Source organism: Anser brachyrhynchus (assembly GCF_964034855.1).
Source record: "Anser brachyrhynchus genome assembly, chromosome: 4".
In the NCBI taxonomy this organism is placed as follows: domain Eukaryota; kingdom Metazoa; phylum Chordata; class Aves; order Anseriformes; family Anatidae; genus Anser; species Anser brachyrhynchus.
Window position 1 is genome coordinate 24,968,657 of NC_137698.1, and position 24,365 is coordinate 24,993,021.

The 24,365-nt window shown below is 33.9% G+C and overlaps 1 protein-coding gene and 1 long non-coding RNA gene across 8 annotated transcripts in view; one reads left to right on the top strand and one right to left on the bottom strand.

Moving 5' to 3' along the window:
* LOC308194494 overlaps positions 1 to 8,563 on the top strand; it is a 28,274-nt gene extending 19,711 nt beyond the window's left edge. For all 3 annotated transcript variants that reach the window (XR_013950603.1, XR_013950604.1, XR_013950605.1), the window contains exon 3: positions 1,754 to 8,563. This is a non-coding gene — a long non-coding RNA (uncharacterized lncRNA). The remainder of the gene's footprint in view (positions 1 to 1,753) is intronic.
* Positions 8,564 to 8,716: 153 nt separating this feature from the next.
* Positions 8,717 to 24,365, bottom strand: part of LOC308194489 (uncharacterized protein) — a 251,907-nt gene continuing 236,258 nt past the window's right edge. For all 5 annotated transcript variants that reach the window (XR_013950567.1, XR_013950568.1, XR_013950572.1 and 2 more), the window contains 2 exons: positions 21,347 to 21,523; positions 8,717 to 13,449 (listed from right to left, as the gene is read on the bottom strand). The gene's annotated coding sequence lies outside the window, so the exon portion shown is untranslated. The remainder of the gene's footprint in view (positions 13,450 to 21,346; positions 21,524 to 24,365) is intronic.

The window sequence follows — 24,365 nt, forward strand, 5'->3', positions numbered from 1 at the left end:
GTGGGATGGGAAAAGCAGTGAGACAGAAATCACTCAGGAGGAGAAAAGGAAATATATGCATATAGAAAGACATTTCAAAACCTGCTGGCCATCCATGATTTTTTCTCCTGTTGTTCAGCTGACATGTATCTGTTGTGAGCTCAACCGTCATGTTTAAGGACATACAAGCAGATTCTGTACTTAAGTTAGAAAGCGTTCTGAAGAACTTTTCAAGGTTGTAGGATTAAAACTAATGTACTTTAGGTAGAAGATGGAAAAATATGGAAGTGTTTCTCTAACAGGAGTGTAATATGTCTTTTGGATAGCATAAGTCTGTCAGCCTATTTTTTTTTTTTGACGGATTCAAAGATATTTACCTTTTTTATTCTCACTTGTTTGTAATGTGATCAAGACATCAAGACTGGAGAGCAGTCTAAATAGATGTTAGATGCTGCCTGTGTCCCTTTATTTCCAGATAAAAGAAAACAGGCAGAAAAGTGTAATTTGTTTGTTTGTTTCCAGAACAACAAATGTTAACGAAGACTCTTTTGTTTGGAAGTCTGCCAGTATCACTAAAATTACCCTTTGAATTTAATTATTGCCTAAAGATGCTTGATGATAATTCAGAATATTTTGACGTTCTTGGACATCCAGGACGTGAATTTTCAGTAAAAATTGCACTCTAACTAATTGAAATGCTGTTCATTAGGATTAATTAATTATGATGTCTTCCTGGAAATCTGTTGAAGTCTAACTAGACTTAAAGAGTAACTGATGTTTAAAAGTGACTATAATTTGCTTGACTTCAGTTGTGGCAGATAATTTAATAATATTTATGTTTCTTTTGTGTGCATCAGTCTCAGAAAGCTCAGTCATCCTGTGTTCTGATGAATACAGAGATCTTGTTTATTCCTGCAGGTCTATCCCTTCCTATAGCCTCTTTAATTTCTCTGTTACAGAGATTTAAGGACACATAAAAAAGGCATTGAAAACATCATGGCCTTGTTTGTGTGATCATGCCTATGATCTTTATTTGAAGAATGTAACGCTAACACATTCTGGGATAGCTCTTTTTTTAAGTTATGGATTCCTATTCAGTACTCCTAGTGTTTTGTTTTGTTTTTTTTTTTTTTAACACTAAATTACAACCACATATTTTTTAACTACTTCTGTTTAGTAAGTTAACCATGTGCTTAACCACAGTACTGAATATTAAATCAAAGGCTTTATGGTCCAGGTCAATGACTACCTATGCATGTGCACACTGTATATTTATTGATATAAATATAATAATAATAATTAAAAAAAAATCACTAAATCTGTTATGACAAGAAGCCCTCTTGAAGACTTACTTGCTAACAAAACTCAGTTTACTTTTGTCAGAGTGAAAAAGGCAAGATCATATGGCTCAGTGACATTTCAAAATCAAAGAGACACGAGCTTTTTTACAAATTCACTGAAGTCTTAAAGGTGGAAAAAATCACAGGAAAAAATTACAAGCTAAAATTATTTGCACCTCATTTAAGATTTCAACAGTTTTCTGGGGAAATATATGTGCTTTTTCATCTTCAGACAATCTAAAAGACCAAAGATTCTAAAATTTCACCTTCATTGCAAGTTACTTGTTGCTTACATTCTGTTTCTTTTGTAGGCTGGTTCAGAAATAAATATTTTCTATTTTTATACAATTTTATTTCTTGAATAAAACATTGCTATAGAGATTTATTCTTGAAATGATGCTGTCGGTATTCATTGCAAATTTTTCCATTCTTAGGCATACGTATTACCAGCAGCCACCGAATCACTGCATGTTTGAGGCTGGAAAGGACCTCTTGAAGTCATCTAGCCCACACCCCTGCTCTAGCAGGGCCACTTACAGCAGGTTGCCCAGGACTATGTCCAGGTGGCTTTTGAAGATCTTCAAGGAAAGAGACTCTGCAGACTCTCTAGGCAACTTGTGCCAGAGCTCAGTCACCTGTGCAGTAAAGATGTGCTTCCTGGTGTTTAGATAGAATCTCTTGTGCTCCAGACTCATTGCCTCTTGTCCTGTCAGAATCGAAGTTGACTAGTGTTCTTCTAAAATATTCTTTCACATGTTCTGAAATATGACTGATGATAACTTTGATGGTTATGGTTATACTAGGATTTCGTATGTATGTCCTACATCAGTGCTTAGCATATTAGAATGGTATTAGAAAAATGAGATATATTCTCCCAAGATCACTAATGGATTTAATTTTGAGGGAACAGAGAAATATTGTAAGTTCACCAAGACACAGGTCAAAGGAAAATGAAGCTGTAAAAAAGTCCCCCTGATTTTAGCTGGTTTAAATTTCAGAAAACCCAGAAGAGGGACCAAGTGCTCATAAAGAATTTAAGCAATTGGGGTCTCGTTATATGACAGTTTGGGGAGTTATCTGCAGAAATGAGCTGTGCTTAGGAAGACTCAACTGTTCCAAGAAACAAACCATAATTCCAGTTTAGGAACCATAGGAAGGTTCAAGGGAATGGATTGCTCCAGTTTGTGGCACAGGGATTACTCCTCTGCTGGCAGATCTCCCCATCTGCAGCTGCACCCTTTATTTGATCTTAGTTTGAACTGCTAAGGTTGGGGCAAAATTGCAGCAATGCTGTCAAGCCAAATTCTAAGCAGTAAATCTCATAAAGGGAAAACTAAATACACAAAAATCTTACCAAGAAAATATATAGTGTAGCATTATCCTAGAGGAAATGCAATGTGTTGATTCTGTCACTGTTCCTTGAATGCAAAAACATTAATCTCTTCTGATTCTTTGAGAAACAGTGATTCTGTTAATAGGATATCAAATTTTGACTCTCATTCTGTAGTTTATCTATAATATTCAGGAAATTAATTGTATCACTTTACAATTATAGGTAATGCTGTCTATTTCAAAGGCTCATTCACTACATTTATTTAACTGTCATATAATAGCTGAAAATGGATAAGTTTATCATAAACTGAACTGATAATTACTTCAATATTTGGAAAGTAGATTCTTTTTTCTTTAATGAAAAGATAAAGTGTTACAAAAAAGTTTATTTTCCTTTGACTGTTTTTAGGATCTTCTCAAGTACTATTTATATTGTTGCCAGTCTGATAAATACTGAACAAAATCATTAGCATACATGAGACAGAAAATACTAAATTAACATGAAAGGAAAAATTCTGCTCTGTCCAAGGGGGAAGGGTATTTTTTTTTTTCTCTTTCATCCTATTGAATAGTTTTGATACTGATATTTAACTGGAAAGTTTTTTACTTTCTTCAAAAGTCAAGTATACATTTAAAACTACCTGAAATAACCTCATCACTAAATAGGATTAACACTTTCATTCCAGGTTCACATAGCTTGATGCAGAACTTCAGTTGAATGCAAAAATTATCACTGTTAAAGCTATTTTGTTTCACAGGTATTTTTCCATTTTAAGATGTCCTCACTGGTTTTATAAAAATGTTGTATTAAATTCCCACTAGCAGTTATCCTCTTTTAATAAGGAAAGGAGAATATAGTCTGAAATGTTACATTTTCTTTTTCCTTGTACAGTTTAAACAATAAATTATATTTTATAAGACATAAAAAATACTTTTATGGAAAAATAAGGAGGTATATTCTGCCAAACAAATCACTGTGGGCAATTTAGGCAAATACAACAAGTAGGTAGAATAGATATGGTGCTATATCATACATATTGTATGAGACTTCAGGCTCTTACATATTTTTTCATAAATTTTTAAATTTCCTCTCCAATAATTTAAAATGAAAAGTGTTTTACCTTTAGAGGAAATTAGTTAAAGCACTGAAAACCATTGTATGAGTACAGAAGCTTTGATTAGGACAAAAAATGATTTATTTATTTATTTATTTATTTATTTTGGTATGGTGTAAAAGCAATTTACACCATTTTGCTAAGTGCTTGAAGTAGAAAAGTACATATGCAATTAAGGAATGCAAATTGTCTTGGCTCAGTTAGGAATTCTTGAACATTACAGTGATGTTTCAGAAAATGCTCCCCATTGGTAACAAAACACATTTATGTAGAAGTCCTGAAAATACAGACAGAATTCCTGAAAATACAAAGCACATCAAGACTTTCACTGACAATGTAATAGAATACAGGTGCTCAGTGAAAAGCAGGCTGAACTGTCTGGCTGGTGTCCACCAGTAATGTGAAGGACTTTTATTTATTTCTGACTTCAATTACTCATCCTTTGTGATGAATATTCAAAAGTTTGTGATGGTAATGTGTATTCTCCTTGTTCTGAATAAATTCTGATCTAATTTAACAAGTGGAGCAATGGTAATAACTTACCATTTACTCATGTAAGGAATTTTTAATAATAGATCTATGTCTGATACCATATATACCCTATATTTCAGATTTCATTTTGGTGATGAAAACTCAGGACTCTATTACCCATGGTGAAGTCAGAAATGAAGAGTAAGTTTCCTTCTGAATTTAACATAAAGATTATTAAATTCCTGGAATGAACAGGATTTTTCAGTTTTCACTCCTGGTAGAAAAAAAAAAAAAAAAAAGTAAAATGCTTGTCTACTTCTCTTTTTAGGTGTTGGCAATTGTAGTATGTCCCCCCTGGAACAGAAAGACAAATGTTACTAGTTGTTTTGAAGCATATGTCAAAAGAACTGTGAGGAAAAATATAATTAAATATTTTTACATTTTTATAGATAACCCATTCCAAGGAGAATAAAAGTATCTTGGCGGGACATTCAATTCTAAAGCATGTTTTTTTTTTAAATGATCCTGTATGCAGCTGAGCTTTAATAGTCTGTGGAGTTTTCTAAGGTCTGATATAATGTTGCAGACAGCACCCAGTCATGAAACTTTATTTGTCAGACATGCCCCATATAGTGTGACAGATCCCACAGCAAATCCCACTGTTGCATTATGGTTTATAGTAAGAAAATAATGCAATCTTCTGCTTAAACACAAGTAATAATGGGATAAAACTCATTTGCACTGTTGTGGAGAAAGAAAGAAATTCTATGTGCAAAGGATTAGGAGCAATAAAAATTTCAGCTTTCGAAGTATGAGCCTGCGAGGAGTGTAGGTTAGATAGGTGGACAGGGAGAGACATATGCTCGTGGTATTGTGCAGAAAGGTGTCAGTCAAAAGTTGGTGCTGAAAGGATAGCCTGAAGATCAGGAGAGTGATGTTACAAACAGCGACTGAGAAAGCATTAGGAATCATTGCAGGGTTTGCAAGCAAACTGTTCAGTCATATTCACCTTTAGTTGATGAAGTGACCTCTGTGAGGAGATCTTGGAGGCAGAGAGTAAGATTTCAGTTTAGAACTGGGCACACAGATTGCTGGGCTCCTGCCACAGAGGTGATGGCTAGCTTGTGGTCATGAATGGGACTGGAAGAAATGTCATGCTTACACTCAAGAGTAAAAGGAAAATACAAGCCAACTTAAAGACCTTGACTAATAGAACTCAAAGTAGCTTGGCAGGTCTGGGGTAAGTAGCTAGACTAGAGTAGTTTAAGCACAGAGAAGGGGACTGAAGCTCAACGGAAGCAAGTCTGGAAATTTAAGAAATCTAAATAGCAAAGCCAGGAAGCTGGTAAATTTTAGAGGTGGCACGAGGAAAAGAAGTTGGGACATAGCTGGCAAATAGGATCAGGAGCGTTTAGTTACGTTGTTTTGTAATGTGCAAAATGAAAGCATGATCACATTCTGAGCAAAAAAGAGATAAAAGTGGAAGTTAAAGAAAAAAGAGAGAGAACAGAAGAGAAGATATGGGTCTTTTGTGAGAAGCCCACAGGAGGATGTGGAGGAGTGCTTCTGCCTGTGGTAGAGAAGCAGAGTTCTGGAGGGGCTGAGAAGAAAAAGAAGTGGCTGAAGGGAGAGAGAAGGTCATGTCAGATTTTGTCAGCTTTCTTTTTGATCTCCTCTGAGGAAAGAGAGTTGTACACCAGAGCATGAGAAGCTCTAAGAAACAATGTCAAAGAAGAAACTCAGCCTTTGGAAAAAAGTAACAACATTAAACAAATCTAACATGTCATAAGGCTTTTGTATTTACTTTATATAGATAGAGTTACTAGTTCTAAAACTGAATGTTTAGACCAAAAGATTTGGAAAGCTTTGCTTTGTTGCGAAATTTCTGTGTAGAGAAAAAAGGCTGCCTAATCTGTTCTACTCTTCATACTTCATTTTGTAGATTAGGATGCATGATTTCAGGAATAGGTACAGAAGAACGGTGGCTTATAATATTATTCATTGCTGAAGAAAAGGTCAATTTATTTATTTATTTATTTTTAATGGGTTATTTTATGATAGGTCGTGTTACATTTACTTGTGTTATCTGTGCTAATTGCTGTTTTTTTCACTAACTGAAACATTTAGTTTAAGTAGTCATTATTCTAATTTAAAGATTCTACCTGTAATTAAATTATCAAAACAACAACTTGTCTCTTCTTTTTCTTATGCCATTCTGAGAAATGGTTATATAAACTATATTTTTACAAGCTATTGAGTTCCTAAGCATTTTCATGACTCCTATGCCATTCTTTGTAAAACACTTCTTGTTAGTGCAGTGGCTAATTTGTGTGTGGCGGGTCACAGTAACACCACTGTAAGTAGAAGTCAGTCACTTGTATTAATTCTTAAGAAAGATGAAAAAAATCCTCTTTAAACTGTGATTAATTTTTCAGTGATATAAAGAAATGCTATGTAAACTTGTACTTCCAGACTGTTTGTTATTGATTACTCCCAAAGGTTTACTCTCATGAAGTACTAACATTTGTCATGAAGATATTCTCACAAGATATAAAATTCCCACACATATAGATATTTTCCCACACATATAGAATTCCCTATTATACTCCTTCTTTTGACAAAAGTATTTATATATATGTGTATATGACTGGTGTGTTTATAGATGACAAAACCACTAGACATGAAATATTGTTTGGTCAGTTACTGTTTTATTTTTGCCTGATCCCTAGACTACCATAAATGTTGACTTTCCAAATTATATGTGTGCATATTTTGATGAATAAGAGCGCCATGGTGCAATCTTTGGTCCTGAGGCCATGTAGTTTGGCTTGGCTCATGTCCACACTGCTAAAGGCAAACCCTTTCTACAGCAGAGTGGCCACATCCACGTGAACTAAAACACAACTTTGTGTCTCTACTAGGCCTCACGTTGTACCCATAAGGTTATTATATATTGTTACATTGCATGCTAAGTGTCTGTAAAATGAGGATATAAAACTGGCTGGGACTTTCCGATGGAATTTTATGAAGAGTTGCATAGGGAAGGAGCCAAACTTGGTGCACTTTCCTCAGTTCTTCTACTTAGGAAGCATCCAGTTCTGGTGTTAGCTGCCTGCTGGCTGAAACCACAATAAAACCCAACGTTTACAGACTCAGGCATTTAATGTATATGCATTTTTCTATTGCAATTATAAGGGTTTTATTTCAATATGAAAATATAAATCATCATATTAAAAAAAATATATATGTATACTTGCCTGATATAGTTAATTGATTTGGTTGTTCCTACCTATAAGATTTTCCTTTATTCTTGTTGATAAATCCTCATGCTTCAGTTGTTACCTTACTCTTCTGTATCTCTTTGTGTTTATTAAGTCATGCAGCTAAATATGAATATGACCAAAACATTTCTTAATCTTTCTGCCTGGCCTTTTTTCATTTAAATTCTTCCTTAGTTAGCAATCTTGTCTGTACTTCTGACTTGGAAACCATCTACAAGTCAGACCTCATAACACAGCTGTAGATGAAGAAAAGAAAATCTAAAAATCTGTGCTGGAAAGGAGGGCACGAAGAAGGTCTGGAATTTTTGTCCCTTCCTTAAATTCTTTCCTTGCTTGCCCCTCCTTCCTAGTGCTGCCCATTTTCCTGTTGATTCCATTTTCTTTTGTCAGCCTCACATTGACAGCATGCAAAGGTAGTTTTTTTGAAACAATTCTATTTTCTCTGTTCCATATTGCTTTGTAGAGCCATAAGCTGTCAGGTGCCTTGGGTGTTTTCAAGATACAGAACTATAAAAATTAGAGATGTGGCAAAAGAAAAGCCTTTCTTCTCACCTTTGTCTCTGAGACAAATTTGTAAAGTTTAGTATTCATTGTTTTGCATTACTCTGATATCGATACTAAAAAAACTTGATACATAAAATAGAAAAAGAAATAGAATTCTATGCTGAACATCTGTTTCCTTTACACTGTTCTCCAGAGACTGCTCAATGCTGTTGTCAAACTTGCTAGAATTTCCAATGTTTGTCCTTGGTCTTAATTTACCAAAGCTGAATCTAATAGAACAGTGTACAAAGATTTTAAAGCAGCCCCTTAAATCTGAAAATCTGCTGCTCTACTTAATGTATGACACAAAGGTATTTGAGGACATTTCAATTCTAGGTTTCTTAGTACTTTGGAAAGTACTAAAACATTTCAAATTCTTGCTTTAGGTAATCATGTATGACTCACACTATCCACAAAGATAAGAACTTCTAGTAAGAGTCCTATTTTTAGATGACCCTAAGATGCACTTGTGATGATATAAGGAATTGAGAGAGTATGTTGCAGCATTACAGAAGGAAATACACGTTTTTATGGAAAACGTTATCAGCGTTGTTGTGCCACTGGGCTTTAAAATATGTGATTTAATGTTAGCATATAAAAAATTAATGGTAACTGGAATCTGGGCTATTCCAGAAAGTTTTTTTGAAAGCTCCAATTGTTTTTTTTTTTTTCCATTATTCATTTTAGTGCAATTTATTTAATGGTTCATTTCATACGAATCAAAACTTCTTTTTGTCCTAACACTAGAAAAATGTCAGGCTCCTTATTTTCCACATTTACAAAGTGCACTACCCTGAACAGCATCTTAAATTTGTTTGTTTAATGAAATCAGGGTAATCTGAAACGTAAATTATTAAACTGAGTAGTTTAGCTAATAAGCTAATAGAAGTGTCCAATTGTGAATTCTTTCTTTTTGGAGAAGGAAATTACATTGAGAAAAGCAGAAATATATTTAGTTATTAAATAATGTTATAATTTAATGAAATATGAAACTTAAATATGAAAGTATGCAAAATCATAAGTTGGTTTTCTCAATATTATATTCTCTGTTTACTCGTGTGCTTAATCTCTTTCTTGTGTTTGTGATTTGCTGGGGTTTTCTTTTTCTTTGTTTTGTTTTATAGTCTTATATTGAACTAATTTGTCTCAACTGGGGATTAAGGGACAACAGTAATTTCACAAATGAAATTAATTTTTTATATAAAATATTTGTGTTGCTGTTGTCTGCTGCTGATAATCTAAGTATATGTGTTAGCATCTATTGCACTCTATTCTGTGCAACTACCTTATAGTCGTAGTTCTCTGCTGTAGTTTCAAGTTCTTTGTGGTGTTAGATATTTTAATGTTAGCAAACCTTAAACTAACATCTGTGTATTCTCATGCCAGTGACCTAAGGAGCACATAAAAACTTATAGATTATACTTTATGACATTGTCATAATGGAATTTATTGCTTAGATTTTTGGAATCCTTATTTGCCTTTTCAGTGGTGAAACTATTAGATTTCAAAAAAAAAAAAAAAAAAGAGAAAGATGTATAAAAGATTTGTTCAACCTAAAAGCAATGGAATGAATGAGAAACAGACATGAATTTCTCTTAGTATATACAATTACATTAAATTACTAAATTTTGAAGTTATCCACAAAAGCTTTCATTTTCTGCCCATTTTAAACTGTTTTTTTTCCTACAAACCCTCTGTATATTTCCATTTCTCATGATTTAAAGGTGTGGCATCTAAGTTCAGATGCTCTGACTGTATGTGCAGTGTGACATATGACTAGCTGATGATACTGATTAATGGCTCACTTCTTAAAATTTGCCAGTGCATAACTACAACAAGTGGAATGTGTAGATTTCTCCATTCCATTTACAATAAAAAAAAAGGAATTTGATTTTTTTTCACATTTTCCATGAGAATATAACAATATTCAAATTGTTATTATATTTCTAAATTGCTATAGAAAGGAACTGAACATTTTCTTAAAAAAATCACATTCTAAGAAATTCAAATTAAATGTATTGAGCTATATGCCTACCTATTTACTTATTGTCCATTTTGTTAGCTAACAGCTTGAACCTGTTACATGTATTTGCAGATCAGTGATGGGTCAGTAGGCATCTTTTTGCAAGGGAGTTAGTTAGAATGTTTTGCACAGGAAGTTTATGTATTACTGTTGCAAATATGTAAAACAATGAAAAAAACTGATAAGAAAGATTTCTCACCTCAAGCTTTTAGAGATAAAGGAGTAAAAATTTTAAGTCTGGTGGTTTTTTTCCTTTGATACATTTTAAGTGAACCAATATCAATTATGTCTTTCCATTTTTCTTTTGAAATCAGTGGCCAACTGCACTGTTGCTATCAAACCCAAATCAATTAGAAGGTAAGTAAAATTTGAACCTTAAGTTGCTTCCAAGACTTATTGTCTTACTATGTCATATAAAATACTTTTCAAGTATTCAGTCTATGCTGCTTTTAAATACTATCATGTTTTGTGATACCTGTATTTCTTAACCTGTTTAAGGCACGTCTTGTGTTATGTTTTCTATGATGTCAAAGCTGCTGTTATTAGTTCTCTCTAATTTCTGTGTTTACAAGGAGATGTTTAAAAAGTTTTAGAGTTCAATATAACATCTGGCAACTGTTGTGCATCTGAAAACATGAACAGAATGTATTCGGTGACCTGCCTGTGAAAACAGCAAAACACCATCTGCAGTGTGCAAAAATATTTGCTCTTTCATCCATAGCAACAAGTAGCATCAGACACATTGGTTTTTAACAGCCCTCAAAGCAGGGAAAGGGGAAGTATTTGAGGAAGGATTTTTTAAGTTTGGGAATTTGATGAACAGAGATATCAAGCAATGTTTGTTTGTTACTTTCAATAAATATTGTATTGGTTTGTTATTTTCTCTGATTATAAAATAAACTGTATGTATTCACTTGATTCCTGCCTGAAGTCTCATTCTTATGACAGTCTGTTTATTTGACAGGGTTTTGACACCTCAGTATATTTTGAATAGACTTATTCAACTAATTAGCAACCTATCAATAATTTTTTCTTCTTAGTCTTGTGATAGCAGGTTATTACAATATCCCAAGTCTCAATCCTGCATAGTTCTATCAAACTGAATAATAGATTTGTGAATCTAAAGCGTGAGTATTGAAATTAATGGGATTTCCTCACTAACAAGGCTCTTTTGAGGCTTAAATTTAGAACAGACTGAAATACCTTTGAGAATTAGGATGTATTCATTTCAAATTTGCAATAAAAATACTGCTTATTTTCAGATCATTAAAATATTTAATTGTGAGTTTCAGAGAGTGTCGATAGCCAATTTATGGGGAAAAAAAAATCTGATACTGCAGAGCCCAAGGGATGATGGCTTCTGTACCAGGTTTGTTTAGCTCTGTTCCACTGCCTTCACTTGAAACAAAACAAAAAAGGGAAAGAGAGTAGAGGCTGATTACTGATGAAAGACTGGGTGTTAGGTGATACTGTAACTTTTTTTACTACTTGCATTAAAAGCATAACCAATATCATTAGAAGGCATCTGTGAAACTCTGAGTCTTCTCTACAGTTCAAAAGTTCCAAACTAAAAGCCGTGAACAAGGATCCCATCAGAATTTGCTCGATACCACACACGTAGTTTACCCGGATTTCCTTCAATTACAGCAAAGCCCAAATAAGCCAGACAAAATCTGTGCATATATTTTTGAAAAACACTATTGTCAGTGGTTATTGCACATCTTGTGTGTGATGAGTAAACAGCCTAGAAATTTAAAAAGTACTCATATCTTCTTGCTTCATCTTATTTTGCCAAATTTAAGTCAAGGCTGAGTTCTAACAACCACTATGGTAAAGGCATATGAACCAATGCCTTTTGTACACATTTTTTAAAATTTTGTAGGTGATTGTTGAAACAACAAGCAATGCTTGATTGTTTTTTATTGTTTTTTTTTTTCTTAAATAAAATTTGTTTATAGATTGAACAAAATTGAACAGAATATTTCCGATGATACTTTTGTACTGGTAGATTTCACTTGAATTTTGCTTGACTCTGTGTATGCTTTTCCATTCATAAAGTGAGAGCAAAGGAGCTATAATTGTTCAAGATTTTTTTTAACATATATATATATATTTATTTTTTAACAAATTCCATGACATCAAAGGATTTAATAGTTTGGATGATAAATATCGTGGTTACTTGTGCGATTCTATCAAGTCCTAAGCTTTCATTATACAATATCAAAAATTTTAAATATTGCAATGATTTTCACAATTGTTAATTTCTTTACTCATTTAAAATGTAATTTTATTCTAGGTTTATTAGTAGTAGTGCTATTATATTGCATTGTCATCCAATCAGCTGTGTGTTTTCAAATAAGATTTGATGATTTAAAAGAAAGTCTAGTGAAGCAAGGTTTTTCTTGTCTATAACATATTCTGGAAGGAGATCATGAATGGAGTTCTTTACCTGGATTACATATAGCACAATAGAAGCTAATACCAATTAAGGTATATTATATAAGCAGGATAAGAAAGATATCCATACCAAAGAGTGGGCATGAGAGCTTAACCAATCAGGAGATGGATGATAAGAACAGTTCAGTGCACTAACTCTATAGCATTTTGCAGTGTAGGTAATTGGGTGACTCTTATTTCTTATTAGCGTAGAGAACTACAGAGAGTTATTTTAACCTTGCAGCTTGCAGCCCAAAGGCTCTGTCAACAAGATGTTTAGTTATTTTTTCCTTCATCTTGGGTTACTTCATCCAGTTACAGTGTGTACAGTGTGTCCTCTTGTATTTTACTGAAGAGTTTCAAAGTTCTAACTGAAGTGTTTCTAAGGAAGGACTTTAGGACTTTCCTTTGATCTATCTTTCAATGATAACAGGATAAGGAAAAAATCCCTGGTCTACAAGTATGTTTGAAAAAGGATGTCAACTAAATCTTAGCTGACACATGCATACGTTTATTGCATTTACTCTGGTGTCAACAAGTTAATTGTTAAAGTTTTATAAGCACATTCATTTACTTACACAGAAGTACATCTCATTGTTTTGCTTGCCAGAAAACTTACAGTGTCCCAAATAATCATATAGCCTGACAACATTTCTACTTGATAAACTTCCTTACTGAAATATGTACACCCTTATATCCTCCTGGAGATGCTGGAAGGCCTTGCTTGCCCTAGTCCCTTAGTTTAAAATCAAAACAAAAAAGCAATATGTGCTGGTTCTTCTGTTAAGAAATGTTGGGTTAAGTCATTTGTGAAGGAGCTATCATATCTCCTTTAACTTCCGCCACTGATTGCATCCAGAGGATGAGAGTCTTTCTTTACACCTTGTTCAGACGTAGACTGGCAAAACTCCCAGTGATTCCTCTTTATGCTGGAACAGGAATGTTTACACAGGCATATTAAATGAAAAACACATTCAAAAATACATTCTGTTATAATGATCCTACCAGAGAACAGCATGTTATATATATAAAAAAAATTTGGTTATTAGTCTTGTTATAGCTGGAAAAATATCTCAAAAACAAAGGCAATGACAGATGAAGATTCACAAAATGTAAGTGTAGTCTATACCTTCCTCAGTACTATATATTCTCAATTTCTCTATAATATTCTATGTTTACTAAGTTGTTTGTTGTATTTTTTGATACAAAGTATTGACCTTTGCATGTATTTTTCTGTTATGTATGAATATTTTAAATAATTTTCAAAGTATTATATGGAGAAGTGCAAAAAATAAAACAAATCCAACTACCTATGGGTGTACAGGCCACTTGACACAGACCCTGTTTTTTTTTTTTTTGTTCTGATTCTTAAATGGAATATCCTGGAATTCCAGTTTGTGCCTATTGCTTCTTGTCCTGCCACTGTGCACCACTGAGAAGAGTCTGAGACCACCTTCTTTACTAGCCTTCCTCTGCCCTCCCCCAATATTTTTACACATTGATAGGATTCCCCCAAGCATCTGCTTCCTGAGAAAATTTAAAAAAATGTTTATTACACTCAGAATTCTCTTTCGTGCAAGAAGGGGAGAACACCTTACACACTAAGTCTAGACTAGACCAGTCTAGCTGGTCTTAACTGTCTAAATCAAAACATTATTATTAACCCAGTTGCAATATTACACTTAGAGTTTTAAGGAAATACAGTTAATGTGAATATAACTTCTGAGTATCTACCCCCTTTCTGTTGCGTTTGCCTTCCTTCCACTGCCCCCCAGCTTCTGAGGTTGATGTCTTTGGTCTTTCAGCAAGGGTGTGGCATGTCAGCAGTGTCCTGTGTTCTTCTATAGGAGAACTTTGGTGTTGGTGGTTTCTTCATCCACATGCAAGAACCCACTTGAAGTCATTTTTACAAGTTGCTAACACAGTTGCACTTTGCTGTCTCTTCCTTTGTTCAAAGCACCATGGTGCATCCACATTTGCTATCTTTATATGTGTTAGATACTGTTTGTTCACTTTGTTATCCCCAGCACTGTTTTTTGCTCATCTCCCAGGGCTGCATTTCTTTGATAACTAATAACTGACCGCTGCTGAGTAGCACAGGTGAGTTTATAGCCATGGGGCCTCTGGTAGCATCCTGTGTCTGTACATTCAAGGCTCCTGCTATAATCCCATACCTATACTCACCTATATTGTGCTTTGTGCTGCAGTCAGAAGCAGTTAATACAATGCATAATAACTAGTTGCTATTACTTGCCATGTCCTACAAACCCTGTGTTTAACAGTAGATGTTACACCATACACCTGTACAAAGCTAAAGACAAGTTAAAACAAATTTGGCAATAGTCACCAGTATTTTAGCTGCTATTACAAACTAAATTACAGCTCCAGGCAGGGTAAGACAAGCCCTGACAATATCTGACACATCCTGAGACCCACATGAGTTTAATAACAAGCTGGTGGCCAGGTGCAAGCAATATTTACTGGAATACAAGACCTCAAACCCCTTTCAGAACATCATTTTTTAGAAAAGCATATATACCTTTAAAAGAGGAAAATATAAAATATTTCGCTATTTTTCTTGTTTTCTCTGCTCTTGTCTTACAGCTGCCCACTTAATAACAAGGTTTTTTAGAAAGTAGAATAAAAACCTTTCATGTCAAGAAGTGACACCACTTATTGCTTTACTTTTGACTTCAGCTGAAATCTGATTGAAATGTGGTTATCTCAGTGGTGACTTGATTTGTGTTGCTGTCTTCCTTTTATACAAATTTAACTAGTGTTAAAGCTATACTAGGTGCTTGGATTCTGTCTTTGTTCAATTAAATCAGCAACTAGTTAAGGTTGGATTTTTAAAAATATTTTTTTGACTCATGTTCTGTGAAGAGTAACCAAATGACTGTCATATCTGTCACTGATCATCTTTCCCTAATTTCCTGTAAATGATTCTGTCTCATGAAAGCGTACTGTTAAAACATTGCCCTGAAGAAAATTTATGTAAACTGCTAAATGTAAGGTAACATCACAAAAGCTCTGGCTATAGTAATCACTGATTTCTTTCTTTTTTGACCATTGTATTAGCTAGTCAGCATACCCTTTGGACTTGTTTTGCTTTTTTGCCTACTTGTTTTTACATAATTTAAATTTTAATCACAGAATACATGTGGGAAGCAGAATATTAAAGGTCTTGAGGGCCCTGCCTCTATTATGCCTGTTGTGGAGCCCACTTGTTAAAATAACTGTTGTTTCAAGTTAAGTGTTTGTTCATTATTTGTTTTAAAGAGGAACATTAATAATTTAGAGTGACTATGAACAGAGGCAATACTGTGTGCATAGCTTGCATTTTTGGATCTCTCTTCTGTATCTTAAAGCTTTTTACTTGTCTTTAGTAACCCACATCATGTTGTTTTCCTTTAATTCCTTCATAACATATCTTTCTTCCCCTTGTGCCTATTCAGAATTTCTAATTTTTCATTTCCTCTTTGTGAAAAGGCATTTTTTTTTTCTAACTTTTTATACAGGGAAAAGATTATCTTCTTTTATCTTTTCTTTTTCTTTCTTATCTGGATGAAAAAGCAGAGCACTTTTGCTATATCAGGATGAAAATTTCTCTTGTTTTCTGCCATTTTTGGTGATACATTTGTGTTTAATTCCCCAAACTTAATAGGATCTTATGAATAGTTTGAGTATGAAGTATTTTAGGTCATTTTTATTTAATTATTATTATTATGTATATATATTTAGCAGCATAGGCTGGTTTTACTTCACTTATATCAAAATCATTTATACAACTTCTACATCTGACATCAGAGCAACTTTCTGTCAATAATATTTTCTTCTCTGGGTCTAAGACACTGTGTAACCTTCTGTTAATATAGCAGCAATGTATCTGCAGTGAAAGGGTCATAAAGATGTAGTGAATAAATTGGGAATAACAGCTGTGTAAAAATTGGTTGCCTAGGAGTAGAGAAGAACACGGTTACTAAGAGTAAGTGGTAAGATGTGTCTTGCTTTTATCTAACATGGAAAATCCTTATCAGTAACTTTAAAGTTATATTATCATTGTATTCATCTAGTGTTCACAGGTAATAAATGAGTATTTTACATGTAGGAAGATATGTGTTTTCAGTCTTAGAGCAGAAAGATTACAAAAATAAGAAACGGAGTGGTACCTCTCTTGTCCTCCTTTTTGCATCCAAATATAGAAACAAACCAACAAGAACATAATAGCAACTATGCTGTGACAAGAGATTTCAAGCCTGAATAGATGTTATATTATGTGTGTGCCATTTGTTGTGATATATGGAAATGTTCATTTTACAAGACAGTGGGGTTAGGCCTTAGTTAATATATTTTAATTTGGGGCTAACTATACATGAAACCTTACAGCTGTAGAGAATATTTAAGAGCTCGCTATGAATTGTAAAAAACATGATGTATAATCACAAACTTTGGGGCTTATTTCTCTTCCTTAAAGGTTGCAGAGCAAGGAGGTGGACTCTGTTCTAACGTAATGATAGAAAACAGAGCAACAAACCAATGGATTCCCACTACCTTGGGTATGGGGCTGGTTCTGTGCATCTAAACCAGCCTGGCTGTTTTCTCTCTCATTGGATTGTTGATCATATGAACATAGAACATAAGTAGATCAGTTAAACAGACTCGGTTGTGAAAGGAGTCCCAGCTGTCAAGGGAATGCCAGTGGAGATATTTGACTTTTGCACTATTCAGGTGGCTGAAATCATTCTAGAATGTAGATTTACATTGTGCTATCTTTTTAAGAAGCAGCATTTTAACTTCAGGTCAAGATTATGGTCTAGGGAAAGAATTCCCATTTTATCTTTATCCTGAAACATTTAGTAACTATTTTTAGACTGATGCTCTATGAACTCCATATTGCTATTAAAGCATATGTGCTGGCAACAGTTTCCTATATAATATCCACCTTGGTGAACGATCATTCCTTTTAACATTGCAGAGACATTTCTTGAGTTGCCTCATCATTTAACTATTTATATACTCACAGATAGACGTCACTTTTATTTGGGATATTGCAAACCTACTACATTAGGAGAAAATATGTGGGGACTCTGGATCCATTTCTGAGACGAGCTAGTCCCTTTGTGGGTACACAGTGTGCTGGGGAAGTCCAATGAGGTCTTTTGGTTTAATGAAGCTGACAGAAATTTATAAACAAATTGAATCACGCTGGCAGATTCAAATATAGCACTACATCCTGTGTCTAGCTAAGAAGGCTTTTACTAGTTCAGGAAATGCAGCTTTTAAAGATAGGGATAATGTGCAATGATTAAATCAAAAGTGTTTTGGAGAAATTTTATATAGTAACTAGTGCACCATTTGATATCTAATACTCTTGAAATCTGGATGCAATACCAAACAGATACATTATATAAATTCTCTTGGAAACAGCATCATCCTGTCAAGAATGTCCTGTCTTACTGAAGAGTAAGGACAGGATTCCCTATTTCAATGTGCCATAATACTGATTGCTGTGTGATTCTAGATTCAGATCAGGGACACCCCTACCTTCCCCCTGGCCCCATCCCCCACTTCAGGAACAATATTTCTGTATTTTTCAGAATTTTAAAAAATAAAAAAGAAAAAATGGTCCATTTTAAAGAAACCCTGTGAGACAAGGAATTAAAACAGGAATATCAAAAAGCGGATTTTTTATGAATGTCATTACTTAATGAATCAATGAGTGTTTTAAAATTTTAATATTCAGGGAAGCTGGTAGGGGTGGGTTTTATTCCTTTTTGTGTGTGCATGTCACAAAATACAGTTACACAGACACACACACCTGGCTGAACGGTAGTTATCTGAAAAATTAATACGTGTATATAGATAAAATCTATCACGGATTTCCATGAAGTAATGTTTGTGTGACCTGAATGAAACAAAGTAATATGCTGTCAGTTTCAAAGTGATGTAAGCTTGAAAACTTGACAGTGTAGCTGCTCTGGCCTTTATGTTTTTATTTTGGAGAGATTAAATTTGAAAAAGGTGATTTCAGAAGATAACGATCTATTTTTCCAGAAGGAAGTTCACAAACCACAAAATATGGGTGTAGAATGTGGCACTGGGGAGAGAACAATGGTGGAGATTGAATACTTTTGAGACATAAATTAATACTGAGCATTGTTTTGTAGAAGAGCTAACTCAGGTCAGGAAAACTGGACGGGGCTCTGTAGAGTGAGACTGAGGATAATTGAAGAGAAACATGGAATTCACTCTGAGCAGGATCATCCAGGGCATCCAGAAAAATATAAACAATGATCATCAATTTGAATTGACTTTATTTAAGAATACACGGTGAAAGAATTTAGCCTGTAGCTTTGTAATATACATTCTATATGCTCTGTGCATTTTCACACAGAATTACATTGACCCTGGGATCACTGAGAGAGGCAGTGAATATGAAGCATGAAACAGCAATAAGTCAAAATGTAGTCAAGGGTCAGCCATTCAAGATCCAAGAGGAAATGTGGAAGTCAACTCACTAAACATTATCAATCTAAAGGAAGTCTATACTCAAGCCAGAATAGGATGCCTCTGGGTTTGCCTAGTCATAACTGAATATTTGCTTTCCTTATAGGCTCTGCTGTACCAATGCCTTTTCTGATCTTCATTTGAAGTGACAAGCATCAATGTTACTTCAGGACACTGTAGTTCAGATTTTGTGGATCTTTGAAAATCTGAGTCTCAACTCAAGCAACAATGTTTGACGTATGTTCATCCCTAATGAAATCAAAACTGAGTTGACCTGATATGGACTGACTCTAAATGAATCAGAAGCATAAAAGTTTGGAGTAAGACCTAATTATTTTCAAAAAAATATTTCCCACTTGCAATCTTATTTGTAATCCTAGCTGTATTAATCTTTATGGTGATGAAATGTAATGAAACAGCAAATGTTTTTTTTTATGTGGACTTTTGTGCTAATTAATGTGATAATGGTGGTTCTCACAATATATAGATAGTTCATCAAACTACTAAAACCAGCACTTCACATTAGCTGTAAATTGTTTAAAATACTCCTTGGCTTTCAAAGACCCTGGATACATTTTGTCATCAATTCCAAAAAATCTGTTTATGAACATTCACAAGTATCTAATCAATTTTAAATGTGTGACTGTCACTAAATAGAACATACTGATGTGTTTTCATTCTCCAACAACTTAATTTAAACATCTAATCCCTAAACACAGACAGTATAAGCAGGAAGGGAAGCCTTATTTGTTTCATGGGAGAAGACAGGTAATAAATCCATGCTTTCTGACTAAAACCAAAACAAACCAACAACCAAAAAAAAAATAATCCAACAAGCAAACAACAACAACAACAAACTTTCAGATGGCAGATATTCAAATGCTTATTGTACTTTTTGCTCTTTTGTTATTAGCTTTTGCATTGTGTCCCGTGAACTGAATATTTTCTTTTTACACATATGGAAAAGTAATAAAATTGCTACATACCAAAACATTCAGAAAATTCAATTTCCATAAGATGTAATTTCTTAAAAACACAGTGAAAACTCTCAGATGTCCTATTTTGTCTATCTTTTAATAAAATTTCAGTGCAAAATTTTTAAAACTTGCATTACCATTACTCATGTCATGCAAATAAATTAAATTGGCTGTTTTTCTTTCTCTCTCTCACACACACACATACACAAAATCATCACGCTCGTGACTGATTAGAAAAAAATCAGGCTAAGACCCCTGAAAAATCAGACTAATTTTCTCAAGTAGTGAATCTAAAAAAAAGATGAGTGGGAAAGTTTAGATAGCTAGCTTGCTCCAAAGATACTTCCTTTTCTGTTTTGAATATTAACAGATTTTGACAGATACAGGATTTGTCATATAGGATGGGTATGTCTGCATTGAACTCCTTCAAACTGCAGATGAATTCATAATATTAGCAGTAACTATACAATGAAATATCAAGTTAATCTACAAAGGTATGCTAAACCAGACAATTAACTGCATTTCTAGTGAGAAGAGGTAGGAAAATTATCTTCATAGCTATTTGTCCAGCTTTGAATTTGTTAATACTTTCAAGGGGTTGTGATTTTGAATTTTTGACAAAGTTTACTTGGAAAGTTTCCTTCTTACTCTTTCCTTGCTCTGTGTATTAAGTTATATTTTATTATTACATCCCTGGAACCTATATATTACCAGAGACCTGGTGACTCCATTTACTTTCTAGTGGCCTGTGTATAAGGGTACTTTACTAGGACCCTGAAATCCTGCAGGTTTGGAATGAAGCATGTCTTCCTTCTAATGGCTGTAATCTTTTAATTATGTGGCAATGTATATGCATTTCTTTATCTGCTTATTAGCAGATAGTCAAATAAGTATCATAATGGAAAAAGCCACATCCAGATCTTGGCCACTTAGTACAGACAGACATGCCCAACAAAAAATGTAAATAGGAAAGGACTCTAGAAGATGACTTATTGGAGGCATTTTCAGAAGCATCTTAGCTCCTAGGGGCCCTGCTTAGGTTTGAGGGAGGGGCAGAAACCTTTCCCAAAGAGGCGTGCTATAGAGAAATATCCAGTGCTTCTAGTAAGGTTATTGTCAGCCTAATGGATCCAACCAAGCAAAGTCGTTGGACAAAGTGGAATGGGGAGATGTTGAAAGAATTCAAAAGACAAGGAAGAAATGTTAAAAAAAAAAAACAACTCAAAAACTAGCAAACCAAAGTTTGTGGCTAGTGCTGTGTCCTCATCTATCTCCTACAGTGCTATGCAGATCTGTGTAGAAAGCTGTGACGTTACCCCAAACATACTGGCTGCCCACTCACCATGCTGTGGTGATGAGTGAGGGTACTCAGCCTTCAGAAGCAGGATTGCCATTTGCATAGAGCTCTGCCCAGATGATGAATGTTTTCTTCTCACATGTGTTGGTACTGCTCCATCTGCTCAGTTAGCAGCCGCTGAATCCCTTTCTGAGCCTGGGTGATGAAAATCTGTCATTGTATCTGAAAAAAATATATGGTAAATACAAAATTTCATTAAATTGAGGTGTGATCTACCTTAATTATAATAATGATTCTTCATATGAGCTGGAATTTCCTTTGTCTGGCATGTCTATATGAAGTGTATCATACATATATATATCAAACCAAAGTAACATTTTATAGTGCATACTTGCTTGTGTTGTTTTATGGGGTTTATTTTTTTTCTTCTCCAACCTGCTTAACATTTATTTAAACTGAAATGATTTGAAATTTGAAACATCATCTATGTAATGGTGAGATTCCAGTAACTAATTATGATTTAATGTTTTGTATTACTGTTGTTTGGGGTGGTGTTTGATTTCCTGAAGTCATCACTTGGTAGGGGGTTTAGAGGATCTAGAGGATCTACCGATGTACCTTACAGACTCATCTACTGTGTGATACAGAAATATTGATGATATATGCCAAAAGGAATCTGAAAATTTCAGGTTTTTCAAAATTTTGAGTTGAAGTATGTCCTGCTGCTTAGATCCATTTATTTACCATGGTCTTTATGTTTACAAAATGTTTGTGAAAGAGGCAAGGTGTTACACTGGTGTCCTTGATGCTTTCAAGAGTTCTGATAACTAGGAAAAAAAAAAAAAAAAGATCCAAACAGTTTTACAATATGAAAAATAACTCACCTGATTTAAAACTGAACTTCATACACATACACACACACCAATTTTGGTAAAAAATGTTTTCTTTCTACTCAGGAGTATATTTCTCTTTTTATATCTTTATAATTTTTGAAAAAAAAAAAAGAAAATGTGGACGTTGTCTGTTTAAGTATTCAGTTGTTCAGTATGAGAGGCTTTTCATGATTCTTTCTTACACGAGTCAAAAATCAATTAAAAACAAATAAAAAGAAAGATTTTTTTCCGAGGTTTGTTTTCTCTCTAGTGAAAAGGATCAAGTTCCTTTACTGAGAAGCTTGGTAGTTACAACAGACTTAAGAGAACTGTAGTTTGATTGTTTCTTTGTTTGGTGAGTTTAGTTTGTTTACAATTGGGTAGAGACAAATTATAATAACAGAAGTAAAAGCACTTTCTATTACAAATCCTTCTAGCTTTCCGGAGGACAACATAAGGAGGATAGTAGTACAGCTTTTCACTTTTTCTAAGTGTGGTCAATTGTGCAATAACTGTTGCTCGCCTTTGTGGACAATGTTTGACTGTATTTCTCTGTTTTCAGTATTTTATACTTGAACTTAAAATATATTAAAGAAAGAAGGGTGCCATTTCTGTAGGAAGAACTTTTTTTTTTTTTTTTGTAATAGTTGAACTACATACTATTACCTTTGAAGTTTGAAGACATGATAAGAAGACTGCAATTTTGAAACTGATGTGTCAAACCACTTTACATATATATGTACTGTACAGATGTTTGGTTTCCAGAGAATTATTTCCACTTTTTTTGTCAATCAGTACTCTGATCTTTACTGTGTTTAAGAAAATCAGCTGCTTTCTATTTCACAAATGAGTCATTTATTTGTTTCTTAAAGATACTATTTCCAGCATTTGGCTCCCAACAATAAGTCACTTCTTTCTGTTTCACTTCTTTCTATTTTTCAAAGGCTCAGTTTTCAGCTTTCAGCTGTCTCAACAAAATTCTCTACTATATATCAAAAGACCATTAAACAGAGCTCATACTTTCTTAAAATATTATGTTACTCATGGGATCTCAGTAGATTAATAAATTTGTGTTATTAGAGGTACTGAGAGGATTTTTCCCTACTAAATAATTTCCAGAATGGAAAATATGTATAAAAAATGGGAAGAGGTATTATTTTAGTAAAGATTGACAATTAAGTTTTCTTGAACAGTGTCTTTGAACTTTTAAATAGTGTCTTTGAACTTTTAAATACTGTCTTTGTCTTTTGAATAGAAAGAAATTATGTAATACTCTAATGCATAGTGACCGGCTGAATTTATTACCTGCTGAGTTCAAGATGTTAATTTCTCAGAAATCAAGGTACATGTTCCTAATTTCAACCAGGTCCCTTTCAGAATTTATAAGCCAAGACTTAACCGCAGAATCTCATATGCCAAGGACTCTCACCTTTTAAATATAGACAAGGAAGAACACAACTTACTGGTAAATCTTTGAATCTGAAACACAGTCAGCTAGTGGTTACTCCACCTTCAGTATGGAGAAGAGTGAGTAGTTTTACCTTGAAGATACAATCAAAACAGATCTAGACTCTAATTGAGTCTAAACTCAGGTCTAGCCTGTACACATTTATTTCTGGTGTCTCTATCACAAGAGATTTTTTTAACTCAAATTCTGAGGAAGATTTTTAGAAGTACAGCAGTATAAAAAGTGATAATTTACAAAACACTTGTCACAGAATAGTTACATTTTGGCAACAAGAAAGTGTAAATGTGCTCTGTATATGTGATATAGCATAACATCAACATTTGTTGGTCTGCAGACAGAAACTTTTCTCCCGGTGTTTGATGTACAAAGTTAAAAGACTGAGAAGAGTAGATCAGATATCATGACATGCAGTGCAGAAGCAGAGAATCCTTTTAATCAGAAGGTCTGAAATAAGCATTAGGTTGCTGCTTCTATTTTTTTTTTTTTCACATAGGAAATAGGAAATATTTCCTTACTTCCTAGAACTGTTGCTAAAAAAAAATACATATTGAAATAGTTTTTTGACTTCAAAGGCAAAAGTGTTCCAAAATTCTTGAAATCCACAGAAACATCAAATGTTGTGTATTGGTGTCCAGTACTGCTCTATAATGAGATTTCGTCCTAACAAGCCAGTGTTAGACGTACAATACCTCCAATAGAGAAAGTCACATGCTCTGTTTGCATT